The following is a 17,327-nucleotide window of genomic DNA, read 5'->3' on the forward strand; positions in this document are numbered from 1 at the left end:
TGAATTGTTTCCTCTGCAGACCCTGGAAAGGCAGCCCCTTTACCCTGCGTCTGGTGCTGCCGTAAGCCCAGCTATGCTGAGTGGTCTTGTGTCTGTTTCTCTCCCCTCTGCGCCATCCCATGCCTGCTATGTTTCCTACCACCAAATGCACAGGACCTTTTGGTTTCCAGCCCTGATCCTCCCTCTTCTTTCAAAGCTCCTCCCGCCAAACTGCTGGAAACCTCTTTAACTGTTTTATCCAATTTTCCCTCTGGGTCCCTGGTGAGTCAATTAATTGAATGCAGAATCTCTACCTCCTGGATCCTGCTTAAAAGTGCTTGCCTAATGCTCAAATTGTCCTAAGGAGAGAGTATGAAATGTGCAAGTCCCTGCTCTCTTACTCTGCTGATAGTTTACTTTTGTCAGGCTCTCTTGGGTACTGGGACCCAGAGCCCCATTTATTTCAATGGGGGCCTAAATACCTTTTGAGGATTTAGACTTGAGACCCCTCCATTCTAAATGAAACCATCCCAATCTTTTCATTCCCTTTGCATTGTTACATTTTTAGTCAGAGGAGCCCAGTGCTGAGGGGACTGTGGGGTCAAGGCTGGGGAGAGTTCTGTGGGGAAGCAGAGCTCTGCCGGGAGGTAAGGAAGACCAGGAGAAGTGATGGATGGGGCCTTATTGCCATAAAGTTCTGCACAGCTTCCCAAATGATGGGGACCCGTTTTCCCCCTCTCTCCCCCCCACCCCGTGCCAGCCTGCCTCACTCAGCACGCTGCCCATGTGACCTAGGTGGCAGGAAGGAAACCCAGCAGGGCCAAGGTTGCGAGCCCTAATTTGGCTGCTCTGGCTTCAGAAGGGGTCACTCCTATTTTTCCTGGGTTTTTTACAGCACGACTCCCTGCAACCTGGGATAGGAGCCAGCCCTTTCCAAGGCAAGTCGCCAACAATGGCCAAACAGCTCCCCTCCCTTCAACCTGTCTCCAGCCCTCAGAATAAAGAGGAAGACCGACACCTAATATCCGGGGCGGATGGTTCCCTGCCAGCTTCTCTGAGGCCTGCTGGGAAGAGGAACAAGGCAGGAGAACAGATACCAAGGCTAAGAAAAATGGAATCCCCCATCCCCCCACAGAAGTCCCAGGCAGAGCACCCTGACAACTAAGGGCCAGAGCTTGGGTGGGGATGAGCACCTGCCCTTCCTATTGGCTTCAGTGGGAGTTACAAGTCCTCAGCATCTTTCAGGATCAGGCCCCACGCAGCCCAGTTATAACCCTGGCTATTAATACCCATGTTTACACAGGTCAAACAACATGATCCTTCTGGCCTTGGAGTCTCTGAATTGACAACTCCCGGCATAGCACCTCCTAGTCGGAAGGGGGCCCTTCCTCCGCCAGTGCAGTGCAGCCCCCTCTGATGTGAAATGAGACCACTGCAGCTCTGAAGAAGAACATTTCACCCACTTGAAACTTCCAGGACAATTTAAATCAGCAGCCTTAGCCCTCCACAGCACTGGAGTCGACGCCCCCGGTCTTATTTACAAACATCCCGGGAGGTCTAATGGCACTATATGGTCAGGACCATAGTTTGATGACTCACAGGGAAGAGTGCTACCTAATGAAATACCAGCCCCACTTCCTGCAGTGCTGAGATGTGCCTTGGACAAGTTCTGAGGTGACTGAACCGCAGGTAAGGTGTGATGGCTCCAGGTTTTTACATGCAGTGGCGTTTCCGGTAGTAACCTGAACAAATGCCCTGTCGCTCTATGCGTCTTAACACAAAAAGTGGCCGCATCACAACATCAAACGAGAGAGATCTCCTTGGAATAGAAACACTTGGCATTTTCCCACTCTCCTGTCGCTGGCTGTCTGGCTCTCTGTTCCCAAAGTAAACAGCTGCAGAGAAGAACACAGGCATTGTTGAGCTTTTCGGCAAGTTAAATCCTCCCCTCTGAGCTGCATGACATGTACACACCTTCTCCCCAGTGGCAAGCCATGAAAGAGGCCCGCTTCCTTGTCCTTCAGCTGACAGAGCCTCCTTGTTAACTCACCGCTGCTTCACTTGAGTTCTGCATGCCCCAGGGTGAGAATCTGAGAACCATGCACTGGTGTGGTGATTAATCCAGGATTTATTGCAGATCCGAGAGTCTCTATTTGACCCAAGTAGCACTCCCAGCATTTCTGCATGTAAAGTGCTCTCGAAACCCCTAGTGTTTCAGTGGATTGGGTCACCGTAGCAGTGGCTTCTTCATTCCCAAGCTTCCTTCTACCTCTGGGACTCTGGTGCTCATGCTAGGCCTTTGTTGCCAAGGTAACTCTCACTCCATGGCCTACGACAGGAGGGGCTGCCCAGCACCATGCAATAGAGCGCCCTGTTCCCACTCAGCGGCTGACCACCCTGCTCCGCTGCTGAGCCTCCCTGCAGACCCATTGTGCCTCATGGGATCAGTCCTGCCAAAGAGTCAGCGCCTCCACTCCCACTGAACTCGGTGAGAAGCAGTGAACTGTCCCCACCAGGGCTTGCGGGATCAGGCTCTGTTGCCACATCTAAAATGCTCTGCAGGTTTCCTCGCAAAGGCCAACCGTTGCAAGTGGGGAGAGACAAACCTGCTTTTCTTCCCAGCAAGCTGCCTCCTGGGAAGACATCCCAGCCCTCCCAGCCTCCTTTGTACAGTGGAGTCCAAAGGCTATTGCCTACCATGGCTCTGTTATGGAGGGAATTAAATGTCATCTTGAACATGCTGGCCCCTGAGTGAAGCCGGAGCAGCCAGCCCCAGCCCACCTTGGAATTTTCTCGGCTGCTGTTCCTCAGGCAGACTCTTAGGGTCATTAAAAGATAGAACCCTCCTTCCTTGAGTTCCTGCCACACAAGTTTTGCTGCTCCGCCTCCCTGATCTGTTTGGACATTTATCACGCTTTCCTGGCTTGGACTCTCCTGCCAGGGAACCAAGCTCACTACCTCAAGGGGTGGAGCCATCTAATGTCCCACCGCCTCTGGATTGGAGGGGTCCGCAGTGAGAAAGTGATAAGACCCTCCTTCTCCTCTGGAAGCTGACTGCCCTAAGAGCAGCAGGTGTCCCTCCAACTCCCTCCTAAATAAGTACAAGCACCAAGAATGCTTTGCAGATTGCACTTCTACCATGGGCCAGGGCCCAATCCTGCAGGGCACCCATCACCTTCCCGGCCCACTGAGGTGGATGGAAGCAAAGGTGACCATCTGACCATCACTGGAAGAGATGCCCCTAATATGTGCCTAATGTCCTATGAACTGCAGCCAAACCAATCTGCTTGCAGCATTTGATCAGATAAAACACCAGGGTTCCAGGCACTAACCATGCAGAGGATTCTGGGTTGTGAATAAAGCACTGCAGGGTGGTGTCCCGAATCTGTCAGACATTTCGTTTGCACCCAGTGTACCAAGCGGTCCAGATTACTCTGAATCAGTGATCTGCCGCCTTCATTATTTACCACTCCCCAAGGTTTGTGTCATCTGCAAATTTTATCACTGATGATTTTGTTTTCTTCCAGGTCATTGTTAAAAATGTTAAATAGCATGAGGCCAAGAACCCCCACTGGCAAGGTCCATTGGTTGCTGCCTGAATATAGCTGTCATAGGATGTTCACTGGGACTTAAGCAGTTACAGGGAATGGGAGCGAAGTCCTAGGCCCCAATCCTGCAATTGACTCCATGTAGGGAGCCATCCCTGGCTCCCTGTAGAGGCTCTGTGCAGATACAAGGCTCCCCCCCAGAGTCAGTTGCAGGATTAGGGCCTCAGCCTGCACACTGAAGGAGAATGCTAGCTCTTGGTCCTGAGCATCGGAAAAAGTAAACCCAGCTGCAGCAGGGAGTAAACTAGCCTGGAGAGGAAGTGGGGCAGAGCTCTGGCTCCTCCATTGTTTGCATGTTGCCCTGCAGTTCCTTGGATTCACCTACAGCCAAGCCAAAGGAGCTACCAGACGTTGTCAGATTTCACTTGCGTTCACAGTGTTGCTTGGATTCTTCCCCCCCGCTCCCCCAGCTACTTCTCTGTATTAACCGTAGCCCCGTCATCAAAATAAAAATCCCATTTTCTTGGCGATGGGTGAAGGATGCACCAAAGTGTCACTGCAACAGAGCCTGGTGTCTGGAAATGTCTGCTGCATCATGTCCCCACACCTGGCTTAAAAAGACTTGCCAGCAAAATTATTTACAAAATATAGCCCCATCTAGTGGGCATTTAAAGTACACCATCACAATCCAATGGCTCCCTTCTCCCCCGCCTCACCCCCAGAAAGTATTGCTTTACTTTGGTATGTATCAACTGTTTTTTGTTTTGTTTCTCCTTTCATTGTGTATATGAGATTATATGCTTTTAGGAGCAGGTTTTAGATGGAAATGTGTCATTTTAGAATTGCCTGAACAAGTCTTCATGTGCCTTAGCTGATTCTTAGTGTTCCAGCATACCGTTGCACAGTTCCTGAAGGAATCCCATCTAAACTGCTCCCAAAACCCATCATAGGTAGATGAAGTAAATCTGGAACCCACGTTTGCAGATTTAGAATCCTTACAAGTAATTTATGAGCGTTACTCCCCTTATTCTTGTATAATAATATTAATGTCAGTTACATTTTAATGCCTGTCAGATACTCCAGTGTTGAGTGACATAGAAATTCATCAAATGCAATTATCCCCAGTAGCACTGACATGGAGCCACAGGACTTAGAAGTGCTGTGTCATAAATATAAAGGGAAGGATAAACACCTTTAAATCCCTCCTGGCCAGAGGAAAAACCCTTTCACCTGTAAAGGGTTAAGAAGCTAGGATAACCTCGCTGGCACCTGACCAAAATGACCAATGAGGAGACAAGATACTTTCAAAGCTGGAGGGGGGGGGAGAAACAAAGGTTCTCTCGGTCTGTGTGTTGCTTTTGCCGGGACCAGAGCAGGAATGCAGGTTAGAACTCCTGTAAAGGGTTTATAAGCAATATAGTTAGATATTCGTTAGATTCTGTTTTGTTTAAATGGCTGATAAAATAAGTTGTGCTGAATGGAATGTATATTCCAGTTTTTGTGTCTTTTTGTAACTTAAGGTTTTGCCTAGAGGGATTCTCTATGTTTTGAATCTGATTACCCTGTAATGTATTTACCATCCTGATTTTCTAGTTTCTGTTCAATTCAGGCTCTGTCCCATGCCCATCACCATGGTGTCAGAGTGTTTTCTGGTAGTGCCATGAGTGATGTGAGACTCACCTATTATTTGGGGTTCCTTCTCTGGTCCTCCCCTCCCCACCCCAGAGAGGAAAATTGCATGTGGATGTTCTTGTTTGAGGTTGTTTTGTATGATGTCCTATGAACTTTATCTGTGAAAGCCAGGTCAAATAAATGCACCTTGTATTGGGAATAGAAAGGTCTTAGGTTCTGTAGGAGCAAGTGCCACCTCGTGGACTGGCCCATGAGAAAGCTCAGTCTCCTGCACAAACAAGTGTGTGTCAAATCCTCTCTCCCATTTATTCAGCTCAATACAACCTGTTTGGCTTAGATTTAAACATATCCCCCTGGCAGCTTGGTGAACCCAAGAACAACAGCACTGCACTCGGGCATGAGAACCTGGAAATGAAATGGGCTATAAACAAAAGTGGAAGTCGATCTGTCAGAATTCTATTGCCCAAGACAAGCGAAGGGCAAAAACCCAGTGAACAAACAGCCTAAATGGTGAAAAGAGAATGAGCTAAACTCTCAGCTTTAATAATCCAGTTTGTTCTGAATAACAGTTCTGACTTATTTCATCATGACTGTCTCTTTAACCAGTGCCCCATTATGGTCAGTTATTGTGCACTGATATCCTCTGAACACTAATGCGTCTTGACACTCCTTTGATAACCCTCCTAAAAAATCTAACCCGTCTTGACAATATTTCCCTGGTATCATAATGTGAATAAATCAGACCCTTTAAGTCTCTACACCTTGGATCACAAGATCAATGCATTTCTCAGTTCTGTGCTATAATCAGATCCATCGGCATACAATATCATCGTAGAAGTGGCCCATGCTAACAATGGTAAGATAACACTGACATTTGCTGATTTGCAAAAATGGAAACTCGTAAAGCATTCCTCCCTGTGCCGAGCTGAAAGAAATTAAAAATATATATATCCATTCTGGCCTAGTGCCTGCCTCATGTGATTTCCCCCTAAAATTCCCTCTGAGCACCTGTAAAGAGAGCAGTGAAATACTGCTCCTCCTGCTTAGAGGAACCAAAGCCATCAGTTGTGCAGAATATCTTGAGCAGTCACTTGGACTCCTGGATCAGCTAATCCTTGGGAGAGCTAAGCAACCCACTCACTCATAGCAACTGGACACGAGCTTGAATCTCATTTCACTGTCTTGGATTGGGTTTCTTTGAACCAACCATTACTGTGTGCAAACAGGTGAAATTCACCCATCAGGTGGCCAGCCAAAGCTCTCTGCAGTGCATAAACCCTGCACTGTGTTGGTCAGGGACATAGGCACAGCAGCAATAAATCATAGAATCGTAGGACTGGAAGGGACCGCCATAGGATCTAGTCCAGACCCCTGCACTCAGGCAGGACTAAGTATTATCAAGACCATCCCTGACAGGTGTTTATCTAACCTGTTCTTAAAAACCTGCAATGACAGAGATTCCCTAACCTCGCGAGGTAATTTGTTCCAGTGCTGAACTATCCTGACAGGAAGTTTTTCCAAATGTCCGAACGAAACTGCCCTTGAAGCAATTTGAGCCCATAACCACAAAGGACAGGACAAGAAGTAAAGGAGAACAATCTATCAGCCTCTCCTTTATAACACCCTTTTATGTACTCAAAGACTGTTATCATGTCCCCCCTCAGTCTTCTCTTCTCCAGACTACACAAACCCATGTTTTTCAATCTTTCCTCACACATGGGTCATGCTTTCTAGACCTTTTAATAATTTTTGTTGCTCTTCTCTGGACATTCTCCAGTTTGTCCACATCTTTCCTGAAGTCTGGTGCCCAGAACTGCATACAGTACTCCTATTGAGGACTTATCAGAGTGAAAGATTTACTTCTCGTGTCTTACTTACAACACTCCTACTAATACATCCCAGAATAACGTTTGCTTTTTCTGCAACTGTATTACATTATTGAACCACTTTTAGTTTTTGATCCACTATAACCACCAGATCCTTTTTCTGCAGTACTTCTTAGGCAGTCATTTCTCTGCATGTCTCTGCACCCAGCAACGTTGTTGGGAGTCACCAGATGGCGCAGTTACCGGTAGTCTTACGAACCGTTTTGCTGACTGTATAGGCAGTTACATCTGGGAAGGAAAGGTTTGTTGTTAATTGCAGTGCAAATTTTTTTTAACTGAGCATAAATCCAAGTAAAATTTTATTGCCTGAGTGTCTGTGATTGGAACCATTTCTGATGGGACGCCGGGCACACACACAAATGAAACAAGGGTAAAACCCCAAAACACTAGCACCCGTGGTGCAGAGAACTGTGTTCCTCAGGCTTTAGTGAATTTCACCCACAATATTTAGTCCCTTTCCATCTTTAAAAGCATTCTGATTATCCATGCATTATTTCTAGGTTACCATTTCAGAGTTCAAGGACTCTGAAAGAACTTCCTCCATGTGCTCTTAAAAAAATCCTTCTTGTGGATTGTGCATCAAAACAGTAACTGCAGAAGCTTTTAGTCGCCAGCTGCTATAAGGTGAGCACTGTCAACCTAATTCAAGTCACATCAGCTTCAAATGCTGTTTTTGAAACTGAAGCTGCTAGTTGCGACTAAGGTGCAGAAAATGTGGTGGTCCTACTGGCAGTTTCAGATTTAGGTCCCAGGCTCTCTGGCTGCTGCTGTATCTCATAGTGTGCACCTGAAAGATGCAGGTGTCACCAGCACGTCCCCAACCATTTGCAGTTGTTGTCACGTGCTCACATAGGGCCAAACCCTCCTTTCTGGTTTGCACTGTGGCTCGCCAGTGCATGCCGAACTCACTGTATGGGAGGAAGTTCTGTGCATGGGAACTGGTATGGAATATTCATTAGAGCTCCAGACTTCAGGCCAGGGAGGAGATGCTTTGCCCAGGGGTGGAGCTTTCACTGGCCGGTTCGGCTGGGTCTTTAGAATTCCTGATAGTGGTGATGTGCGATGAAGTGAAACAAGGACAAGGCAGCAGCTGAAATTCACAGGGTCTGAGTAACCCCTGAAGCTCTTGATTAAGATGAAGACTCGCTGACTTCCAGTCGAGTGGCTGGAGGCACAGTCATGAGCATTTTTGTCTTTGATTTCATTAGAGCCAAATCTTAGTTCCATCTCTTTTGCATAACACGTAAATAGAAGGTTGACACTCTAAAGAAGACAGAGCCAGTTGTTCCATTAATATCCTTCATTAAAAAAAACCCAAACCTGAAAATCTGTTTCTAAATCCAGGAGACTGTTTCTAAATTCCCCCGGAGATGTCAGTGAAATCTGAAAAGGACACAGCCCTGGAGGTTTTCATATATATTTTTTTATAATATTGAGATGTCGATAATAATAATAATAACAATTAATAATGAAAGTGTCCATTTGGCTTCATTTGTTTATGGAAATTCCAACCCTGGATGCCTAAGATCTTGCTCTTTCTCGGCTCGCAACAGAAGCCGGGCTGGAAGATTTGTATCCGCTATTTCTCCAACACAGACGCAGCTAAGAAATCCCAGGAGGTCTGCATGCCAGAGACCATGCAGCAGACACAAACGGCACATCTTTTGTGAATCCAACAGGCCCAAAGCAATGTGTGGTCGTCATGGAATAAATCCCATAGATGTTGAGGCGAATCATGCCACGAGGCATTTCTGTTCTGGTATTCAACTTGAAAAGCAACTGAGAAAGGTTAGAAACACTTATATAATATTCCATGCTGATCTAGATAAAGAATCAAAGTATGTGGGAAGGAGCATTTCCCATAATTTTCCTGTGTAGGGTTAATTTACCCATAAAACTGTTTCAGAAACCTCATCAAGCATTCAGCTTTGAAAAGTGATCTGTCCAAAAATAGCATTTCCTTTAATAGATCTGCTCCTTGTGTGGGCATTTAGAGTCAGATCTGCTGTTTTTTAGTGACCCAAATCAGTGTTACTATTTGTTATCCTTATGAGGGCTGCAGAACACACACAGCTGAGAGGGTTCAGAGTAGCAGCCATGTTAGTCTGTATTCGCAAAAAGAAAAGGAGGATTTGTGGCACCTTAGAGACTAACAAATTTATTTGAGCATAAGCTTTTGTGAGCTACAGCTCACTTCATCGGATGCATTCAGTTTCTTTTTGCGAACACAGCTGAGAGTGAGCTAGAGATTATCACCAAGATTACGTCCTATCAATGAGCCATACAAACCCACTGAAGGGAATGGGGTGGCACAGGAATTGCTGAGGGTTTCGTCTCAATGCCCTGCCATTGCAGAGGTGTAATGAAGGCTGAATCTGACCTCTTATTCCTTATGATGAGGCACTAAAAAGAGAGATCTCAGCTTGATTCTCGGCGCTCAGGTGCCCTTTGCAGTTACTGAGCATGTTCGCTCTGGAGTTGCTGAAGGGGCCCTGCATTGCTATTTATAGAGTTGCCTTTTGGAGTAGAACTGAATTTTAAACTCAAAGGGCCTGATTGTGCAGCCCCGCGTGTGCAGAATTGTCACTGACTCCTCCGGAGGATCAAGAGTAGCTACAGGATTAGGTCCATAAGACCTTCCTATTATCACTACTGTTAGCGAGAGCGCTTTTGGGGGGGACTGTAACATTGGGTTTTAAAACTGGCCTGACTGAAAAATTGATGAAAGATCAATTTCATGATTTGTTGTGTGAAATATCAAACCTCTGAGATATGTAATGTTCCCTGTTGAATCGGTGAAAAAAATTGGAACTTATTTGAATCAAATAAGCAGTGTTGCCAACTCTGAGTTTTATCATATGACTCACAATATTTGGAGTTGTTCCTTAGAGCTCTAGCTCCTCCAGTCATGTGAATAGAAGAGAATCTCAGCTTTCATATAAAACAAAAAAACCTTAGGCCCAGATCCTCAAAGATATTTAGGTACCTAACTCCCATAGTTAGGAACCTATATACCTTTGAGGATCTGGGCCTAAGTTTCTAACTCTCATGGCAATGCAGGAGAGCTTGAGAAGGTGAACCATAAAGACTCAAAAAGCCAGATAAAAAAGAACCCCCTTTTAAAAAAAAATTATCTCACCATTTTTAAACCAATCTCATTATTTTTTGTGGACCTGATAAATGACTTTTGAACATGTGATGCTGGCAAAACACCGGTCACTTAGGTGCCTCTGAAAATCCCATCCAGTAATTAAGATAGAAACGAATAGACTTATTAGAGATCTTATCCATTCTCTGGTTAGTGCAGGATTGTTCCCTATATTTATTGCTAGTGCTTTTTTCTAGTCTAATTATAAAAGTCCCCAGAGACTGGGATTTAAACTTCATTCACTATGCAAGCAGGCAACCCACATTCATTATATCCAGCCATTCCCAAAGTGATTTATAAATATCCCATGGCAGATTCCTCCTAATTAGAAGACAATGACTGTAGCTGTGTTTACATTGCTATGCTTATTAGAAAGAAAAAAGTCTCTGGTTTTGTACTATGTGCAACCTGAGATCATATGTTTGAGTGGTGTTTTGATTATTTTTAAATTGGTTTTAAAGAAATATTTCTTGAGGGCATTTTTTGGTTTCTGAGTCAACACAGGCACATGGTTTATAGCTAGTTACTGTATGAAGTTACAGATCACATGTTCACTGTGAACTTTCCCTAAGTTTATTCAACTCTAAAAATGCAAAGTTGGGTTAGGGAAAAACGTGTACGCTCAGCAATGAGCCTCGTTCTTCGTAAATGTCACTAAGGGCCAGGACTTGTGTTTCAGTTTCGATGGGCAAATGCAAATATTGTACCTATATTTAAAGCTACACAATGTATGTTCAGCCAAAACGTAGTCGAGCCAAGATCTTAGCAGGGAAAGTCATCAGCCTAGATAGATCAGCCACGTTATGGCTTTTGCTTTGCAATGTGTGAATGTTTCATGATGTTGCCAAAGTCAGCCCTTTACATTTTGCTTGAATCTGCATAATTTGACAGTGGCTTACACTCTTTGATTTTTGGGCCCGATCCTGCGCCTTTACTCACTCATGTAGGCCTGATTTGTGCAATTGGACCCAAACTCAAAAGGAAGAGTGTCAGTGGTGAGATTAAACATAGAATGTGTACTTGTGGAGACAGAAGAACTTTCCTAGAAAGCACTGGTTGATGGAACTAGTTGTGCGACTATGGGTTGAGGATTGGGCCTCTGTTGGTAGGGTACACTGACCTCTTCCAGCAGGAGAACCATCACGAAATTCCATTGCAAACCCTCTGCAGAACAGCGTTGCTCTGCTGAGAAAGGGTGAGGTAGTGGTTAGGGCTCTAACCTAGGGCTTGGGAGCCGTGGGTTCAAATCCCTGCTTTGCCACAGGTTTCCTGTGACCTTGGGCAAGTCACCTCTGGCCTGGTGTACAAAGATGCAGAGAGGAGCCTAGAAGGATTTACAAAAGCACCTAAGCAGGCTAGGCATCCAACTCCCACTGAAAGGCAGTGGGAATTAGGCCCCCAGCTCACTTAGGAGCTTTTGTAAATGCCAGTTGGTATCTATCTGCATCTTTAGGTCCCTAAATACCTGTGTAAATATGGCCCTTAGTCTCTCTGTGCCTCACTTCCCCGTCTGTGAGGTGGGGATACCAGCATTTCCCTGGCTAACAGAGGTGCTGCGCGGGGAGATACATTATTGTGAGAAACTCAGATACTCTGAGTAAGCATCTAAGACAGATGGTAGCTGAGTACTTCCCGGTTTCTAGTAGGATTGTTTTCATTCTGAAAGCTGCAAGGCTCATGGTCTTCACACAAACTTCACCCTGCTGTCCATGCTCCATGTTTCCTAATGAGAAACTCAGTGTTGGAGTTTTAACTCACAGAACAATTTTTACATCAGGAAGTTGGTGTTCTGACATTGATACCTGAAAATAGTGTCTGGGTCTAGAATGTTGTTTACCTAGGCGGAGAGCCACGGAAATCAGCTTGGTAAATCAGACTTTATGGCCGTTTTCATGAGATTGGATGCAACATCAGTGCAGACTTTTGGATGGAAACTGCTTTTGCATCTGCCAGTTAATTTGTGAAAAAAACATTGCAAGAATATTATCTCCCCATTGTGCATTTCCTCCCTAATACAACTAAAGAGTGTTCTACTATTTTATTGCCTGCAAGGATTTGAATATATTTCCTTCTGCCAGCAAGGTTTCATGTACAGAACCAGATCCAATACTTAAAAGAAAAGGAGACTTAAAAACATTGATGTTTTTGGGGTGATTCTAATTGATCTATTGAGCAACTGCTGAATTGTTAGTTGACGAGAACCACGTTTGGGCTCAGCATTGACAGTTCAGTTTAGCTTCTGGTCATGCAGCATTTTTAAGGCATCTTGCTGTTCTTACAGTGCGATCAGCAACGTTGTGAAAAAATGAGATTTGACCTGATATTTGAGAGTCGTGTCTTGTGATTTGCCCTAACTGCTGTTTTTCTGATTGTGCCATTGATCATAGCAATACTGTTCTGTTCTCTGGCAGCTTTCTTCTGAGCTTAATCACCACTAATTAAGGTTTACAACAGGCTTGCGTGGTAGGTATTGGCATCATATTTACAGATAGAGAAACTGAGGTAGAGAGGTTGAGTGACTTGCCCGTGGTCACAGAGTGAGTCAGTGGTAGACACTACATGTAGTTTAAAATCTGTCTGCCACCTAGTCATTCTAGGTACTTGTACAGTAAATAAGAGCAGGTGGATTTATTATCCCCTCCCTGGAGAGGGCTCTCAGACTCTTCCTTTGCAGTCTCTTCTGATGGGGAGTGGGACTGTGATAATTGTCCCCAGGCTCTGTATGACTTGCTTCTGAGAAATAGAATCACTGACTCCCGTGAATTTGCCCATCCCACCAACAGGGCCAACATGTTGGCCAACTCCTTCCTGTTCTGTTACACTTGTAATCCCTCTACTTTACACATTCAACAGTTCTTCACACGTTGTTTGACTTTCCTTGCCTTTCCCTGTCTTGTCTTCTTGATTTAGCATCTTTCTCAGTATCTGAGCTGGGGATGTGGGGAAATCCACCCCTTTTGCTGAACATGGTGTTAACACATCGCTACCAGAGCTGACTTGTATTATATCTTCCAAAGAGCAAAGTCATTTGTTTTTAGAATCCACCAGATTGCTCTGAGTGGTACCTTCAGAACATGTTCCATGGGGAGGATCCCCATCTCTTATAGGGGTTTTAATTTTCTGCTCTGGAAATGAGTCTGTTCAAACACCGTTCCTCATGTTCCAGTTCCTTTGGCTCTGATTCTCCATGTCTCGACTTATATTTCCTGCTCCCAGTTGCTATCCCAATTCCATGCTAGGAAAATGGCGCATGCTTCTCTGCTTTTCATAAATTACATGCATGGCACAAGAGGGAGCACGGCAAAACATTAGAAACTCTAGATACTTATTGCATGTAGGATGATGTAGGAGTTGAATGTCCAAGGAGAATGAATATTCCTCTCCCACGGTGATCAGTGTTTGCCATAGTCAGTGCAATGGCCTCAGCTATATTACACAGAGAGGAAGAACGGGCTTGTGGGTAAGGCTCTGGACTGGGACTTGGGAGATTTGCATTCAGTTCTTGACTCTGTCAGAGACTCCTTGGGTAAATCACTTACATTCCCTCCGCTTCACTTCCCCGTCTGTGAAATGGGGATGGCCCTTCCTTTGTCAGTCTGGTCTATTTAAACTGAAAGCTCTTTGGTGCAACATGCACAATGGAGCTCTGATTTTGGTTGGGGCTGATATTAGATTAACGCCTTACTAATAACCTACTTAAATTATGAATCATCCTGTTTTCAAAAGGCAACAAAATACGTCTTTGATCTGTCCCTTAGTCACGTCATGTGCATGTTGAAACCGAGGAAGATGGCAAAGGTAAAGGATAAAAACAGTAATAAATATACATGTTCAACTTCCATAATGGAAGTTCTGAAGCTTTTTTCACTCAGCTCCATGCTGAAAACACACGTCTAAATGTGCTGAAAAGTCAGGGACAGCAAGCTTTAAAACTCCTCTTATAAATTACAGCACCATTTTAACACAGATTTATATTAATGTTGCTTTAGTGCTTTAAAACATTACCTGTCCTAAACTGAACCATGTGAGTTTAATCTTTTCCAATTCCTCTTGGACCACTCTCTTTGCAAGCTCGAAACCTAACTTATCTGTATCTGATCAAAGGCCGGCGATGATAATGTTTAAGCAAAATCTTATCCAAATTCCTGGCGTGGTTCAATTCCGAGATAACCATGTACAGATTTCTAAAGTATTTCTGTAACGGATTTTGTATTCGGTGTGTATTCATAAAAGATTTCTGTCACATACAAGAGGCACGGGGTCGTCCGGAGTTTGGCTTGGCAGTCTATGCTGCTCTGAATTTGCTGGTGTTGGTATTTAGTTCTTAGACATTTTACTGAATTGTCTGACGGTTTGGTAGCTGCACATTTCTGAAGATGAGACTAACTGGTCACTTTCTGAGGCAAGGAGATTCACCTGATCTGCCTCGGGTGAAGGGGCCTTATGGATAAAATAAACCTATATTATACAGGCGGGTGTGCATTAGCTACTGATACTACTTTTTCACGTGTATCACGCTTTCCATCCAAAGATCTCAAAGCACATCACAACCATAAAGGAATAAAGCCTCTTAACACCTCAGTGAGGTGAGCAAGCGTTGGTTAGGTGTGTCAGCGACTTGCCAGGGTTATTCAAGATGTCTGAGGTGGGTCACAACTCGAACCCGGAACCCTTATTATTTGTATGGCAGTATCAGCCCCAGTCATGAACCTGGGCTCCATTGTGCTAGGTGCTGTGCAAAAGCAGAACTAGAAGGCAGTCCCTCCCCTAGAGAGCTTACAGTCTAAATACAAGACAAGAGCCAGCGGGTGGATACAGATAGGCGAGGAGTACAAAGAGACAGTAACTTCTGGGGTGAAATCCTGATCCCATTGAAGCCAATGGGAGTTTTGCCTTCAACTTCAGCAGAGCCAGGATTTCCTCCTGGAATCTTAGCTCCTTCACAAGGTTAGCCGCCTCCATGTAGAATGAAGTTGCAGTAATACAAATTGTCGAGTGCACTTTTCAAAGGGGTGTGTGGCAAATCCTGAGCCCCCTTTGGAAATCCCAGCTATTATTGTCATTGTACACCCATGCGGTAACTTGTGATGCTGCAAGTTCATTGTAGTTTCCAGGTGTCACTGGATCCGTTCCAAGCTGGCCTGGGTTTGAACAGGTAGCCTGGATAGTAGACACTGCCTGTCTTAATGTTTTAGGCTTTCTTTCTTTAGAGCCACACTTTGAGAATGAGATGCACCTTGAGAAGAAGAGGGTAGCTGGGGAACTTCCTGGTTTTGCATTAATTAGAATGGATACAGTCATTCATATCTTGCCTGAGAGTTGGTGTAAGCACTAAACATCCTTCAAGTATGCTGCAGCTGCCATGTCTAATCACCATTCTTTGTGTTACATTTTTTGATGTATAGTTCCCATTTGTGGGAAACCTGCATGGCAACTATCAGGCACTTCCCGGTGTAACGTCATTTAAGGATTGTGGACCCAGGCTGAAGGCTGGTGAAATCTAATGACTCAAACAAGGTAAGCCCATTTATGAATAATTATAACCCTTCCAGAGGATTTGGCCTGAGAGGCCTGGCTTACCCCAGGAGAATATTTACAGAATTCGGATGTTAGTACAAAGTACATTTATGGGGCTTGAAATAACCCTACATTTTTTTAAGAGGGGCTAGTATAATTGAATTGGCAAAGCGTTCTCTTTGACATTGATTTTTACAACAGCTTTACCTTTTAGACAAAGTTTCACGTGTTTCTGATTTGCAAAATTCATTGCGAATGTTTTCAGATCTGGTTTCTGTCTGCGTTGGGGAGGAGAAAGAATAACATGCAAAATTGCTGCAGTTTAAAGTACAGGTCATGGGCTGAACACGTCTCATTTAAGGGATTCCTGCTTTTAAAACTGACCTTTGACTGTCAGTGTTTCAAAACTTTGCTGTCCCTGTCAACTATGGGTTTTTTTAAGTGATGACCTCTCATGTGAAGGGGAACACATCAACTACGAGCTAGACCCACACACCCAGACACGGGGTTTTACTGTTTAGAATCCATAGGGCTCTTTTTTTTAAAAAAAAATTGACAACATTTTTCCAGGGAAAACAGTTTCTTGCTTTGTATTTTAATTGGCTCTGGAGAGTTGTGTTAGGGCCTGATCTAAATTCCACTGGCAGTCCAGAGAGGGGAAATGACTTCGACCAGGTCACGGTGGCAGAGCTAAAGTGGAACCCAGGTCTCCTGACTCGAGTGCCCTATCCACTGGACTACACTAATTCCCCGAAAGTGTGTAGAAATCTAGAATGTGTCGTCAAGGCCATTTACGAGGTGGAGCAGAAGCTAAGCCATGCATGCTGAGGGGTTGTCCCAGGGACTGGATCAGTTCAAGAAATAAAAGGGCTCTGTTAGAAACTGGTATTATGGGCAACAAACTGTTCATCTTGCTCTACTTCACTTTAAATGTCAGATAGGTGAGAATGCTGCATGTTCAGTCTCTGGCGTTCAATCTGGTATGCCAGGAAGGGAAGGACTATATTGAGTTCTGAAAGTGTTCTTATATGTCTAACAAGGACCAGGCAAAACACATCACACTGCTCACAACAGGAAATATACCTCGGCCACTTCCCAATGGATGTCCACCATAGTTTTGCAGATGCAGATCCTTCCAGGGAGGACATTTCTCCATATTGGTATCTAAACTAGAGCTGGCAAAGTCTGCGACACTTCCCAGGCAGCAGGGAAACTGAGTAAGAGTTGTCAGTTGAATGCTGCAACATGGATATTTATCCCTCAACCATGCTAATATGGAGGAGACCAAGGCAATGATGGAGGTGGGCCTGAGCTACAAAATGGATGTGAATGCAGATCAAAGAACTTCCCTAAAGTTTGAGGAAGGGGGCTTGAGTCTGATGGGCAGGGTTGGTTTGGCCCAGTATGGAGCTTGGGGCAAGCTTGAGAGTTTAGAGCTAGCCCTGAGCCTTCCCAAAGTTTCTGCCATACACGTCCCCCTCATTCTCGGGGAGTGCAAGTGACATCTTATACCCGCTGTACGGATGGGGTCAAAGGATGCCCTGTGACCTCATGCACCTGAATAAGAGTGCCCAATTCTAGCCCCAAATGCAAGGAGGTGTAGCAGTTTCCTAGATA

The sequence above is a fragment of the Chelonia mydas genome, chromosome 15, assembly GCF_015237465.2.
Source record: "Chelonia mydas isolate rCheMyd1 chromosome 15, rCheMyd1.pri.v2, whole genome shotgun sequence".
In the NCBI taxonomy this organism is placed as follows: Eukaryota; Metazoa; Chordata; order Testudines; family Cheloniidae; genus Chelonia; species Chelonia mydas.